Genomic DNA, 15033 nt, shown 5'->3' on the forward strand with positions numbered 1-15033 from the left:
CTACGACCCACCGTAGGTAACCTAGGCGCCGCTATCAATGCACCGAATGTTGAAGCCAATAACTTCGAACTTCGGCCGCATTTGATACAAATGCTCCAAAACTCCGCAACCTTCCATGGGCTTGCGGACGAGGATCCCCATCTACATATTACTAATTTCTTAGAAATATGTGATACCTTTCGGATCAATGGAGCATCAAATGACGCCATCCGCCTCCGAATGTTTCCTTTTTCACTAAAAGACCGAGCAAAAGCTTGGCTCAACGCCCTCCCAGCTGGATCGGTAAACACCTGGGATGAACTAGCCCAAAAATTTCTATATAAGTATTTCCCTCCCGTTAAAACGGCTAAATTATTGACTGAAATTAATACATATTCACAAGAGGACGGGGAATCCTTATATGAAACTTGGGAAAGGTTAAAGGAACTATTACGCAAGTGTCCACATCATGGCCTCGCGATATGGCAACAAGTATCCACTTTCTATAATGGATTGTTGCCACACACAAGGCAGACACTTGATTCTAGCTCCGGGGGACTTTTAAGTAATCGCCGCCCGCATGAAATATATAACCAAATTGAGGAGATTCCTCAAACCAATTTTCAGTGGCACACCCCCCGAGGCAATAAATCTATTGCCCCGGGCGCCCATAAGGTTGATGAAAGCACTTCTTTACAAGCCCAAATCGAGGCCCTTTCTTCAAAAATAAAAAAATTAGAAATGACAAAAACAGTCTCGGTTATGGCTTGTGAAGAGTGTGGTAGGCCACATGAAAATTGGAATTGTATGAAAGAAACAGACGATCAACAAGATTCGGTAAGCTACATTGATAATAGACCTAGGCTGTCGGGTCCTCCAATGGGCACTTACAACCAAGGATGGCGAAACCACCCAAACCTTGGTTGGAGAGAACCCGGCAATAGTAGTAACCAACAAACCCAATGAATAAACTTTCAACAACCAAGAAATGAGTCACAAAATTTCACTCAACAACAAGGTGGACGAGAAAGGCTTGAAGATACTGTATCTCGCCTCATCTCCGACACTGAAAAGAAAAACTCGGAAAGGTTTCTACAATTAGAATCAAATTTTAGAAATCAACAAGCTAGTATTCAAAATATAGAAAAACAATTAAATCAACTAGCTCAAAATTTTTCCGAGAGACCACAAGGTGCATTACCAAGCAATACCGAAACAAACCCAAAAGCGCAAGTTCATTTCATCACGTTACGAAACCGCACCGTGGGGCCTGCAGAGGCGCTACCGTCGACAGAAGAAACGGTACCCCCGCCTCTGCAAGAGAAGAACTCCCCTTCGTCATCAGAGCCTACCAAGGCTCCTCGAGTTCCGTACCCCGGTAGGTTAATTCATCAAAAGACCAATGAGCAATTCGCGAAATTCGAAAGTCTATTAAAACAATTTCATGTCAATATTCCTTTTATTGATGTCCTAACCAAAATGCCCAAATACTCTAAGTTCATGAGGGACTTCCTCACTCATAAAAAGAAAATTGAAACTTTGCAATTAGTTAACTTAGGCGAAGAATGCTCTGCCCTCGTACTCAACAAACTTCCCCAAAAGAAAATCGATCCCGGAAGCTTCACGATTCCCTGCTCAATCGGGAATTCCCCCGTTCGTAATGCACTAGCCGATCTTGGGGCTAGCATTAACCTCATGCCCTCATCAATGTTTAAAAGACTCGGCCTAGGAACAACGAGTCCTACAAAAATGAGCATACAACTTGCTGATCAATCCGTCAAATTCCCGCAAGGTGTCATCGAAAATGTCCTGGTAAAGGTAAGCAAATTCGCCTATCCGGCCGACTTTGTCATACTCGATATGGAGGAAGACACCGAGGTCCCCCTCATACTAGGGAGACCATTTCTTGCCACCGCACAAGCAGTGGTAGATATGAATGGCGGAACACTCAGCTTGAGGTACGGGGATGATGAAGTAAAATTCGGAGTTGGGAAGAGAATAGAAGACGACGACCCGGTCGACTACATGAAGGTTATTGATTCGAGTTTGGATGCTGCTCTCCGACGGTGTAACATGGGACGCCAAGCATCCCACTCAGAAAATATATAACCTCACATTGGGTCTAGCCAAGGACCCTTATAAACGTGGCGCACCACGGAGGCATTCCGCGGAACTATCCTTAGTTTAGTTTAATCTTTTAGTTTTAATTTGCAGGAATAAAACACACTCATGGTGGTAAAGGATGAAAAGGGGAACGAGAAAAATGGCCCCATGCACAAGAACAAGGCAACCCGACATAAATTTCTCCATTACATAAGGCTCAACACGGGCCGTGTCCAACCAACACGGCCCCGTGCGGAACCCCCTGCAGAAAAATGCCCAGTTCAGGTAACTGGACACGGGCCGTGTTCAGCAGACATGCCCCCGTGTCCAGGCTTCTGTCTCAATTCTTTAATTTTTGTTACTGGCACCTGAACACGGGGCCGTGTCCGGTCCCCACGGGGCCGTGTCCAGATAGCCAGTAACTTAAATCTTTGCTTTTTAACACCACATTACACATCCAATCAACCTAAAAATTTATTTTTGGGACACATTGAGGACAATGTGTAATTTAAGTGTGGGGGGAAGCTAAAACCTTGAAATTCTGCAAGTCCTATTAACAAGCCTTACACAAAACTCTATTTGGAACCGCTAATCACCCCAATTGTTTTTCAAAAACTTTTCGTTTTTTTTTACTTGTCTTGATTTAATTTGGGAATAACAAGTTTTAATAAGGTTATATTTTTACAAATTTACAACCGAGAGTGTCGTGATAATAAGAACCAACATAAGAAAATTATGAAACGGCATGACAAGCTTAATTAAAATTTGATTATATATACTTGATCACATAAAAAACCCATTCCCACAAAAGTGAGTTTTTGAGCCTTTATTGAGCATACAAATTTACATCTTTAGACTAAATGCTCATTTTTCGTTTCTTGTGTGAATAGCCGCTTGGTTCTTACGACTCTAGAACTTGCCACGACGATTCATTCCCGGTCCTTACCAACTTAAACCCAAGTAAGTAAATGATGGAGGCATTAGGACTAACTATTTTTCTCTCTACACCATTATTTTTTAATTTTTTTACCACCTACCCAAAATCCCCCTAGTTAACCCCTTTGAGCCTAAACCTTTCATTTCTTTACCCTAAAACCTTTTCACCCACCAAAAACCCTTTTTATTTTCACCCTTTATTTTAGTAACAAGCTCGGTTTTTCGTGTGACAAAAAGAAAATATATGATGAAGTTAGAAATAAACAAACAAAGCTATTAAAACAAAAAGCTTGTTTGGAAAAATACTTCGAAATAAAAAGTCACTAAAACAAAGTGTTTTACAAAAAACCCGACGCTTGTTACGCTTTTCGCCCTTTTACTAACCACTAACCCAACCACCCACCTTTAGCCCAAGCCTAACCCTTCACCCAAAAAGCCCTCTTGATATTTACAAAGGTATATAGTTAAAAAGGAGGAGGATTGATTGCTTGGCAAGCTTATGGTAGGAATAAGTTCCATGCCGCTCTCGAGTGATTCACTAAAAATACACCTTCAGCCGAGTGTTGAGTGATTTCTCCCGTGAGGTATGTGAACTTGTATATAAATGAAATTTTAAAAACGGCATGCTATGCCCAAATAAGTAATTTCTCTTATGAAACGTTCTAAATAAATCATAACGAATAGGATTGTAAATGAATAAAAATAAAACCAAAAAGATCTTGGATTCCCGACACTCTATGACAAGCCAAAAACCTTCTCTTCTACCCATTCCATTTGGGAGTGTAAGCCACATATTAAAGATTTTTGCTTGAGGACAAGCAAAAGTTCAAGTGTGGGGGTATTTGATGTGTGTAAAATGCAACATATAAATCACATCAATTGAGGCATAAAACTAACCCTTTTTAAATACTAATGTTGGAAAAAGAGTATTTTTGTCTTCCTTTTGTATTTTCAGGATGAAATGAGCTCAAATTCACAAAAGAAGCAAAAAGATAGCTAAATCTAACATAAATACAAGAAAAGGAACAAAAGTAGATTGCCCGACCCCTCAATGGCATCCTCCCAAGCAGAAAAGAGAAGTTATAAGACTGAACACGCCCCATGCTCAGCCAAGACGGGGCCGTGCCTAAGAAGCAGCAGAAAAGACAACCCTATAGAAGCTTCTATTGCCCACCAAGGGGCCGTGTCCAGTGAGCACGGGGGCGTGGCGAAAGTACAGCAGGCGAATTAATTGTAATTGCGAATTACAATTAATGAAGAGAGATAGTGTCAGACGGGCACGGGGGCGTGTCCAGCGGACACGGGGCCGTGCCCAGCCTTCTGTTCAGCTTATAAATAGCAGTGCTTGGTTTCATTTCAACTCATCCCTTGGCACACCACCTCTCTCACACTTCATCCACCACCCACCACCACCATAACACCATCATCCACCACCATCATCCATTGTCCATCATAGAGTGTGTGAGTCGTCTCGGGATCCAAGATTGATCGTAAGAGTTCTTGACAATCAAGGCCATGTTTGCCTAAGTCTCTTACATCACTTGTTGAAGACAAGTGTTTAGTATAATACTTTTTATTTTTAATCTTTTGCACTTTTTATTTGGTTTTTTATTAATGACTTTAATAACTAGTTGCTTATGTTGAAGGTGATCTTTCCTTATCGTTTGTCCGTGGTGTCTTGGCATTATTTTACTGTCTATATAAAATAAAAGATTTTCACCATTCATATCTCCACGGTCTATATGGAGGTATGTTGGCTACCAGGTCGGGGGTTAAGGGAATGGTTTGGTAAGGGTCTTGCCCTTGTTCAGCGTTTAGAGGTCCTGCAAGGGACCTGGGTCAAATTTAGTCGGATCTCCTTCAATGCCCATAGGTATTGGATGGCGGGGATCCAAACTCTTTGACCCCCTCATAAGTTAACTACTATGAATACTATAACCCGGCTATTTAGGATTGTATCCCTGCTGACTCAGACTACTTAGCCGAGGGTAACGTCACCGCCAAAAGCGGGGCCTATCATAATTTGCATTAATAACTTAATTCATTATCTTCCAATAATCCAACCCTTTAGGATTGTATCATTGTTGACTCAAACTACTGGGTTGAGGGTAATGTCGCCTTCAAAAGAGGGGCCTACTACAATAACTAAGATAATCTCTTAAACAAGTGCAAAAGTGCGAAAATAATCAAAGGTTATACTAATACACGGGTCGGATCCAAGTTATTCATCTTGTCTATCTGTTTTTATTTTATTTTTATTTTTCAGCATTTAGTTAGTTTTTATTTTCTTAGTTTAAAAACCTTTTCTAACTTTTTGATTTGATTAGACATTGAGGATAAACCGGTACTAAAAGCTCTTGTGTCCTTGGACGACCTCGGTATCTTACCAACACTATACTACGTCCACGATGGGTGCACTTGCCCATATGTGTGTTTAGTGTTAGGAAATATCGTGTTTTATAAATTTAAAACTTGGCTAAAAGTGTAAAAAGGGCTTAAAATATACATCTAAATTATATTACACTACACGCGCATCATTTAGTCTGTTAGAAAAGTTGAAAGAACAATTGTTATTTGATGTAAAGAATTTGACGTATGATGTATTGAACAGGCATGTGAATAGTCAGGAGAAGACTAACTCTGAAAGAGAGAAAGCTTTGAAAATGATGAATGCTACCATGATAACAAAGCAGAAAGAGATCAACATGTACATAGAAGAATGTGCAAAGTGGAAGAAAGAGTTGGATAGTGAAGCATCTGAAAATGAAAGAATCAGAAGATTGCTGCAAAGTTACAAAGGTTGTGACTACATAATTGATAGAATTTATCCAACAGTTGAAGGTTTTGAAGCGTTTAAAGGTGAAGAAACAAAGCCAAAGAAGAAGAAGAATACTGGTAAGAAACAGGGTGTCTGTTATAATAAGTGTCTGCCTCCGATTTGGGAAGGGTACTCGCTTAGAAAACCTAATGAAGAAGAACTAAAACAGGCGGTCAATATTAAGCTTGAATCCGAGATAACTGATGTTTTACCAGACAATATTGATGTCACGTTCACAGCGTCCGACACAGATCATGAGTCCGAACTGATAAAACGAGTGGTCGATCAGGTGTTGGATAAGGATGAGGAGTCAGAGTCAAAGTCCGAGTCCGAAAGTTCGTGTCAGCCAGTCAGGAGTTCGAGTTCGTCCGAAAAGAGTTCAAAATCATCGGGAAAACGGGTTTACAGTAAAGAGTTTTTATTGTCAAAATCTAATTTGAATGACGACACGTTTGAAGTTGTATATACTTTGCATGATTCTGACAAATTAGATTTTGATGAAGAGTTTCCAATAAGAGGTGTTAAACCTGAAATGATAAAAAGGTTTTCAAATTAACAGAAATTAATATTTCTGAAATAAAAGATGAAAATCTTAAAGTAAAACCTAAACCTTACACCTCAAGAGTACAACAACGTTTAAACAAGAAAAAGGGTTACAATTTCTGGTTTTGGTTTTCAAAAGAAACCAAACCAAAATCATAGCTACAAAAAGAAAGGACTTGGTTTTACTCCACCAGAAAACTACAAAAATGAAACATTTTCTAAAACAAATACAAAATTTGTTTCAGAAACAAGCTCGGAAGAGGCAGCAAAAAGCTCATTCTAGAAACAATCTAACCAAGAATTTCTTGCCGAGAAAAGAAAGAATGGAGCTTATGTGAAGAAAGAGACAAGAACATGTTTCCGATGCAATGAAGCTGGTCACATTGCATGGAACTGTCCGAAAGCGACAAACACAAAACAGGGAGTTTCTGGAAAACTGAAAGAAGTTGTTGTTGATAAAATCGAACCACCAACTGAACGGTCAGTGTAATGGTTCGCTCGAACGGTCTGATTGTGGTTCGCTCGAATGACAAACTAATTGGTTCGCTCGATTGGATCAACTGGTTCGCTTATGTGGTCCATGTCACATAAGCGAACCCACATACCTATAAATAGCTGACCTTAGAGCGAATCTGTAACGGTTGGTTTTGTGATTCTACGCCGAGGTTCTGCCGGTGTGACGATTGAAGCTGTAATTGACTGTTATATCAATAAAATAGTAGATTAATTGAATTGTGTGCTATTTCTACCTCATTTCTTGTTATTCTGCACCTGAAATCGAGGAGAAAGCCTCTGAACCACTCGCTCGGGTCAGATCTCGATCCTACAATTGGTATTAGAGCCTGGGAGGAGGTTTTCTGCAGAATATAGCTGGATTTTGTCATCATTTCTTTCTTCTACACGTTCTTTTCTTCATTCAGAAACTTTCAACGGTCAGAATCATCTCAAAATTTCAAGGATTGTGCGCAACAGTATAGAGACAAACCCTGGAAAATTTGGTGTCAAAATTCGAATTAAAAGTGGGTCAAAAATGTATCCGAAATAGATCCGCTCGAACGGACATTCATTCGGTTCGCTTATTTGGTCCAAATTGCACTCGGTCCGCTCCAAAGTCATTAGATCCGCTCGAATTGAACTGGTCCGCTCCAAGGTTTCAAACAGATCCGCTCAAATTACCCGGTCCGCTCCAAACTTTCAAACAGGTCCGCTCGAACAGCACCGGTCCGCTTATTGGTCACTCGGTTCGCTCATCTGGTTCGCTCCAAATTATCTGGTCCGCTCCAAATTACCTGGTCCGCTCCAATTTCAGCTGGTGCGCTCGATTAATTCACCCGGTTCGCTGTTAGATCATCCGGTTCGCTTATCCGGTTCGCTCCAAATCATCTGGTCCGCTCGAATTTGATCCAGTTCGCTTATTTGTCACTGAAATTGAAAAAAGTGTTTTCAAACCATGGCCGAAGAATTCTACAATGCATTTGCAACACCCGTTGCTCCTGTAACCTCTGCTGAAGCGTTGTATAATGAGAATGAGACGGGCACTCATCAAAAACCGCTGAAACTCATGTATATTGAAGATTTTCAAGGTTGGAAGAATCGATTCGAGAACTAGGTTCAAGCTTACAGATTCGATGCATGGTGTTCATTGCTGAAAGATTATGAGAAACCAAAGAATGAGCGTGGATTAGTAAAGGGTCTTGGTGATTTTACAGAAGCTGATAAACTAAAGTATACTAGTGAAAAAATGATGATCAGCATTTTACAGCAAGCAGTCAAAGAAGATATTTTCATCTTACTTCAACATAACGGAACAGCTAGATCTATCTGGGAAGCGTTGATTCAAAAATTCAAAGGGAGTGCTGATATGATCAAAAACAAGAAGGCATTATTGAAGAAATCGTTTGACATGTTTACTGCATTTAATCACGAAACAACCAAGTAGACTATAGATAGATACTGTCATTTGGTGTTGGAAATGGGTAGGTTGGATATCGTGAAAGATGATGATGAGTGGGTTGATAAATTGGCAGAGGCGTTACAACAGCATAAGTGGGGAACATATTTGATGATGGTGAAACTTATGAGAAAGTCTGAAAGCATGAATTTGGCTCAGTTTATTCAGAAAATCGAAGAGCAGGAGCTGGATATTCAAAAGACAGCTATCATGGCAAATCCAAATGCAAAGCAAGATGTCAGTCTGTACTATCGAGGGAACAAGTTTGAGACCACTCCCAGTCAAAGTCCAAAGATTAGTACTGCATTCAGTGCTGATGGTTCTGCAAGTCCAAATGCAAGTACTACAACTCAAAGTGGTGGATCTACTTCTTCATTCTCAAGCTTTGATCCTAATAGCAACACACCTAGCTCTCAAAAGCAAAACTCTACAAATCTGCAGTGCAATGTGACACTGAACATCCAGAATGGTCAAAATCTTTCTCCTGGGGTGGCAAAGCAACACATGGCATCTCTTGTCGCCATGTTAGAGTCGTATGAAAGTTTGATTGCAGGAAGAATTGGTAATTCGATGCTCACAAAAGAAGATTACGACCAAATCGATGCAGAAGAGCTAGAGCTGATGGATGTGAAGTGGTGCTTGGCTAGTGCCTGCAGGAGAGCTGAAAAATTTCAACAGATTACTGGCAGAGACGAGTTTCGAGGAATGGCTGCTTCTCCATTTGGTTTTGACAAGTCAAAGGTTACCTGTTTCCGATGTAAAGGAAAAGGTCACTTTAAAAGGGAATGTAAAAACCAAGAGTCAACTGGAAGTCAAGAAAAGAGCAATTACTATCAGAAATCAATCTTTCATCAAATCGATCAAAAACCTTAACAAAAGGAACCGCAAACTGCTCATGGGAAAATGATTGAAGAAGCCAATAGGAAAGCTTATTATGGGATAATAGATCAAAGTGATGAGTTTGTTGCACAGGGATTTAGCTGGGACAAGTATATACCTAGTGGAACTAAATCTGATGTGGCACTTGTTACCAGGATTCTGGATCAAAATGAGGATTGTCAGAAAAGGATTCCGATATTTCCAGATCTTGGAAGTGATGTTGATACGGATGATGAGGAAGATTATCTTAACAAATGTCGAAAAAGCATTGATCCTGATAGTTTTAATTTTTTTCTATGCAAATAAAGTTGAGATGTTGAATCAGAAGAAGATCGCTCGATTGCAGAGAGAGCTAGAAGCAGCAAAGCTACTCGCTGATGAAAAGGCGAAGACTGAAGCTATAGAAACAAAAGATGAAGCAACTGCTGAGATTGCAATAGAGAAGATTGTTGAAGTAGAGAAAGTAGTGGAGAAAATTGTCGAAGTCGAGAAACTAGGGGAAGTTGAGAAAATAGTTGAAGTTGAAAAGGTGGTCGAAGTAGAAAAGATTGTCGAAAAGATTGTTGAAGTCGAAAAGATAGTTGAAAAGGTGGTTGAAGTTACTAAACCTTGTGAGAAATGTTCAAAATCTTGCAAAGAGTGTGATGAGAAAGACAAAAAGATTGTCGACTTAGAAAAGATTAAGGAAGATCTATTGTTTGATGTGAAGTACGTGAAAGAGTCATACGACGTATTGAACAGGACAGTTGACAGTTTGAAAAGAGCAAATGCAGAATTTGAAAAAGCAAATGACAAGATGAGTGAAACTTTGATGACAAATCAAAGTGTTATTAATGATTATATCGAAGATTGTGCTAATTTGAAGAAGGATTGGAACTTGAGAGAATCGAGAGTGAAAGGATCAACCGATTACTTTTGAGTTATACTACTTGTGATTATCTAATGGATCATGTTTATCCTACTGTTGCAGGTCTTGAAGCGTTCAAGAAGAAAGAAAAAGAAGAGGATACTGGTAAGAAACCAAGTGTCAAGTATAACAGATGTCCGCCTCCTATCTTTGAGAGTTATTTCCCCAGGAAACCAAACGAGGAACAAGTAGACAAGGCTCTAAACATCAAATTAAAGTCTGAAATCATTGATGAATTACCAGACAATATTGATGTCACATTCATAGCGTCTGACACTGATCATGAGTCCGAGTTAGTTAAGAAAGTTGTCGATCAGGTGTTGGATACGGATGAAGAGTCAAAGTCGGAGTCTAAGTCTGAAAGTTCAAGTTTGTCAGAAAAGAGTCCGAGTTCACCGGTTAACAGGGTTTACAATAGAGAATTCCTGTTATCAAAATCTAATTGGAATGACGGGTCAATCAAAGTAGCATACACTTTGATTGATTCAGACAAATTATATTCTGATGAGGAATTTCCAATAAGAAGTGTCAAAACTGAAATGATCAAACAGGTTTTCAAATTAACAGAAATTAATATTTTTGAAATAAAAGATGTAAATCTTACTGAAAAACCTAAAAAGTACACTTCAAGAGTTCAACAGAGATTGAACAAGAAAAAGGGTTATGATTATGGTTCAGGTTATCAAAAGAAACCAAACCATAATGGTAATCTCAAAAAGAAAGGTCTTGGTTTCAATTCTTCAGAAAATTACAAAAATCAGAAAACCTATAAACCAAAAAAAAAAATTGTTTCAGGAGGAAGTTCAGAGGATGAACAGAAGAAACCGTTCTGGAAGCAGTCCAATCAAGAGTTTCTTGCTGAAGTAAAGAAGAATGTGAGGAGGTTTGCTTCAAGAGTTGATAGAAGAACCTGTTTCAAGTGTCAAAAAGTTGGACACATTGCTTGGAGTTGTCAAGAGTTCATTTATTTAAAACAGGGAGTATCTTCTAACTATGACATGAAAAAGAAATGTGTTGATAAATCGACTTTGGAAGTTGGTGAAACTTCGAAACGTTTTTACAAAAGACAAGTCGATTTGAGTAAACAAAAATGGGTTGTAAAGTTTGAAAGTAGTTCTGACAATGAATCTGATTCCATAAAATCAGAGGAGTCATTGGTTGATAAAAAAATTGTGAATTCCGTTCCAGTGGTGAACGATGAGAATTTTCCGTCACTGTCAAAGGAAAATTTGATGAAGAAAGTTGGAAAGGTTGAGATCTCAAATCAATTCTTCGCTGATAAAGGAGAATTTGATGTTGAGAAGGCTTTCAACGGGAAAGTCAAACATATTTTTGGGAAGATGGTTGATAAAAAGGTAAAGGGTGCTAAAGAATTTTATAAATCAAAATGTTGGTGGGACAGATGTGTTCCAAAGTCACCCAAGGCTGGTGAGGCTTGGTGGACATTATTTTTAAGTAAAACACCGGACTTGCCAGAGATCCCAAGTTAGAAATCGTGGATCAGGAATCGGCATCTTTCATGTTTAATTAGGAAGTTTTTGAAAGTGTTTGATATTGTTAAATTTTTATAGGTTGAATGAGTACGCCGGAGCTTCCAGGTTGGTAAGTGCGAAGCAGGAATCGGCATTCTGATTGGTAAAATGATTTGTGTAGAGGTGTCATTCTTACACGTGACATTGTTTGGTGATTTTTACAAGTGGTACTTGATTGCAAACAGTGAATCAAGGACATTAAGTTGTACTTGATTTACTATATTTGATAAAACTGACAAGATGATGAACCATATCCCCGTACTTTAAACAAGTGATAAACTTACAAGTGGTAAAAACAAACTCATTTTCCGGAAAAATCATTTTGATTAAAACAAACTTAAGTGTTTTGAGATCTAAATGAGAAAATAGTTTGTTGATAGGGGAAGTTCTGATTGTTTATGCCAATTGAATGGCGAAATGATGCAATTTGATGTCAGTTGTCACGTTCTGTATAGTTTGTTTTCAATTTTCATTAATGTTTTTGCATTTTAGGGGGAGTAGAAACTTTCAGAAAATCCAAAAACATTATAAAATCAAAAATGGGTTTTTGTTGCGAAAAAGAGGAAATGATAGTACATCAATGGACTATCGCAACACGCTAAAGAAATGTAAAGTCAAAAAGTAATAAACAATCTTACTGAGGATGTGTCAGTAGGTTTTCGCACATTTAGTAAATTGAAACGAGATATAAACCTAAAATTTAAACTTACTTGATTCGTGGGTAACTATTCTTGAATATATGGGTAACCCCCGAAATCTTGTTTGAAAGATCCCGTATTCTGAGATACTAGGTCTTTATACTCAGTGATATCTGGGGTATTATCCCGGGACTTCTGCTGAATGGAAGTTCTGACCTAGTCCCCGGATAATACTTTCTGCAAAAAGCTTTGAAATATAAGCTCGCCCTCAGCAATCTGATTAAATAATAAAATTGATAATCTTTCTGTTGTAATAAAAGATCTTCTAAAGGGGACCCACCTAAAGCCGAAGCCGTCATCTCTCTGCATATACGGAAGTATCGACCTGAGCTCTCACGGCCCTCGCATACTACCCCTTTACAGATATCATCTGTGGTATACTCACCTGTAAGACTGAATATTTGGGATCTGGATACAGGAGTATATTCAAGTGGAGTGATACACAATTAAGTTTAAGTCACTAAAACATTAATTTCGTATCTCGAATCGATTGAAATTTATGTGAAAATTTTAGTGGACAAACATACTGACAATCTAGGTAAATTGTTTAGAACTGAAAATGTAATCAAGCTTAACTATGTTCGTGATATGTTTCATAACTGATATGATCCTCTTGCACAAACTCACAAAAATATTGTCTGTAAATAGTTTATCTCTGCTTTCTATTTTCTTTCGGGAAAAATCCGAAAAGATTTTTGGTGTGTTTTAGTATAAATTTTGAAAAGTCAAAAAGATTTTCGACGACTGATATTGAAAAGCTGATTTTCAAATTTCTAAGTGCTAAACATGATGAAAAGTTGGTTTGGGAGATTGTGTTTATTCTGATTAGAAAAAGCTAAAATTTCAAGTGGTTCATCAGTATCTGATAGGGTGGTCATTTTGTTGTTTGATGATGTTTATGTGCTTAAACGTTTATCATAAAACTTATGTTATGTTTGAGTTGTTGTGTAGAAAGTATCATCATTTGAGGGGGAGAACATGTTGGACTAGATAAACTCAAGAGTTGTCAAATTTCAAAGTGAGGGAGTCTGTTGATGTTCAAAGAGAAAGAGATGAAGATAGAGAAAGAGAAGCCCAGTGACTGATCAAGACTGAAGACTTGAAGATTCTACAGTGTGGAGACTCGATGGACAACTCCGTCAACATCTGAGGGGGAGTCTGTTGGTGCACTTCATCTGTTGACTTCGTCTTGGATCGGGTCACATACTTAGACTATTAGATCAGGGCACGAATTACGAGAAAATAACCGATTGTATAGAGTTTGGCTAGTAGGTTCGCTTTTTAAGCCCATTAGATTAGAGGTTCGCTCGAACGGTCAGGGTAATGGTTCGCTCGAACGGTCAGTGTAATGGTTCGCTCGAACGGTCTGATTGTGGTTCGCTCGAATGACAAACTAATTGGTTCGCTCGATTGGATCAACTGGTTCGCTTATGTGATCCATGTCACATAAGCGAACCCACATGCCTATAAATAGCTGACCTTAGAGCGAATCTGTAACGGCTGGTTTTGTGATTCTACGCCGAGGTTCTGCCGGTGTGACGTTTGAAGCTGTAATTGACTGTTATATCAATAAAACAGTAGATTAATTGAATTGTGTGCTATTTCTACCTCATTTCTTGTTATTCCGCACCTGAAATCGAGGAGAAGGCCTCTGAACGACTCGCTCGGGTCAGATCTCGATCCTACACGAATTGAGGCGATTTGATATCGGTTGTCATGTTTCTGTACAATTTGAATTTTCTTCAAGTAGGTCAAGAGCTTAGATAGTTTTTCAAATTTCTTTAATGTGTTTGCATTTTAAGGGGAGTAGATAATTTCAGAAAATCCAAAAACATTAGAAAATTTGAAAAAGCCAAAAACATGATAAAGTTCAAAAATGAGTTTCGTTGTGAAAATAGGAAATGATAGTACATCAGTGGACTGTCACAACATGCTAAAGAATTGTAAAGTTAAAATGTGATAAACAATCTCACTGCGGATATGCCAGTAGGTTTTTACACATTTAGTATATTGTGACGAAATATAAACCTAAAAATTCAAACTTTCTTATTATGTGGGTTAAGAAAACTGCTTGGATATATAGGTAACCCCTGAAATCTTGTTTGAAAGGTCCCTTATTCTGAGATAATAGGTCTTTATGCTCAGTGATATCTGGGGTATTATCACGGGACTTCTGCTGAATGGAAGTTCTGACCTAGTCCCCGGATAATGCTTTCCGCAAATGCTTGAAACATAGCATCGCCCTCAGCAAGCTGATGAAACAATAAAATTGATAATCGCTGCTGTTGAAATCAAAAGATCCTCTAAAGGGGACACACCAAAAAGTCGAAGCCGTCATCTCTCTGCGTATACGGAAGTATCGACCTGAGCTCTCACGGCCCTCGCATCTAACCCATTTACAGATATCATCTGTGGTATACTCACCTGTAAGACTGAATATTGGGATCTGGATACGGGAGTATATTCAAGAAGTGGGACACACAGATAAGTTTAAGTTCTTAAAACATTAACATCGTATCTCGGATCAGTTGAAATTTGTGTGAAAATTTAAGTGGACAGATATACTGACAATCTAAGTGAATTGTTTAGAACTTAAAATGAAATGAAGCTTAACGGTATTGGTGACTTGTCTCAAAAACTGATATGATCCTCTTACACGATCTCACAAAAACATTGTTTGTAAATAT

The 15033-nt window shown here is 38.6% G+C and overlaps 1 non-coding gene across 1 annotated transcript; it reads right to left on the minus strand.

Moving 5' to 3' along the window:
* Window positions 1–348: 348 nt before the first annotated feature.
* LOC118482510 lies at window positions 349–455 on the minus strand. Its single transcript, XR_004868544.1, has one exon. It is a non-coding gene; the product is annotated as a small nucleolar RNA R71 (small nucleolar RNA).
* Between the last annotated feature and the right edge of the window lie 14578 nt (window positions 456–15033).

Source organism: Helianthus annuus, chromosome 9 (assembly GCF_002127325.2).
Source record: "Helianthus annuus cultivar XRQ/B chromosome 9, HanXRQr2.0-SUNRISE, whole genome shotgun sequence".
In the NCBI taxonomy this organism is placed as follows: Eukaryota; Viridiplantae; Streptophyta; class Magnoliopsida; order Asterales; family Asteraceae; genus Helianthus; species Helianthus annuus.